The 834-nt window shown below is 43.6% G+C and overlaps 1 long non-coding RNA gene across 1 annotated transcript in view; it reads left to right on the top strand.

Annotated features, from left to right (window-relative positions):
- Nucleotides 1-773: 773 nt before the first annotated feature.
- The window catches only part of LOC106725341, a 63,148-nt gene continuing 63,087 nt past the window's right edge, over nucleotides 774-834 (top strand). Inside the window, exon 1 of the long non-coding RNA XR_001361210.1 lies at nucleotides 774-831. This is a non-coding gene — a long non-coding RNA (uncharacterized LOC106725341). The remainder of the gene's footprint in view (nucleotides 832-834) is intronic.

Genomic DNA, 834 nt, shown 5'->3' with positions numbered 1-834 from the left:
TCTTTCTTAAAAAAAATCAATGGAAAAAATATCCTTGAGTGAGTATGAATTAAAAAAAGAAAAGAATGGTACTGAGATTCCCATGTATTATGCGTATTATGATTGTATTAGCCCATCCTTGTGAAACATGCCAAGGTACTCCCTCCAATGTACTGATGAATGAGTGGGCTATTGGAGGCCAGAGGGCAAGGAAGGCTACCTCTCTGGCCAAAAGGTGAGCTCTCTGGGAGGCCCATGGGTCTTGCAAGCTGCGAGGCTCCTCATTGGCCTCCTCCCGAGGCTGATACCTGCTCTGACCACGGCTATTCCTGGCTTTAAGAAGTGTTGCCTCTAGAGTTAGTAGTTAAGCCTTGCCTTTTATTTTCCTTCTATATTTGGTTTTAAGTCAGAAATCTGAAAAGATGTTTTCTGAGAAGTGGGAAACTAGAGAAACTGTCCTGGCCTTGTCCTTCCACGGGATAATGCGGGTATGGAGAGAGCAGGAGTAGCGCTAGGGAAGGCAAAATTCAACATTTTCAGGAGAGATGGCCAGTTAAATAAATATGGCAGGTGGCCCAGATGCATTTATTTCTTCTCCCTCCCCCATGCCTCATTAAAATAACAATAAAACAGCATAATAAAAGGGAAACATCCACAAAGACAAAACGAATTGGAGAGGAGTCAAATGCAATTCAGAAATGTCAAAAGACCTTGAAAAACAAGCAGCCGGCACAGGAGAGGAACTGACTCAGCAGAGAGTACAAATCTGCAACCTAAGAGTCTGATGGGAATCTGATAAAGTGTGCCAGCGGAACATAAACACCTCCAAGGATTAGGCCCCAGAGACAACAGGTA

Source organism: Myotis brandtii, unplaced genomic scaffold, assembly GCF_000412655.1.
Source record: "Myotis brandtii unplaced genomic scaffold, ASM41265v1 scaffold157, whole genome shotgun sequence".
In the NCBI taxonomy this organism is placed as follows: Eukaryota; Metazoa; Chordata; class Mammalia; order Chiroptera; family Vespertilionidae; genus Myotis; species Myotis brandtii.
The sequence above is the reverse complement of the archived record's forward strand: the minus strand, read 5'-3'. Positions and strand labels throughout refer to the sequence as shown.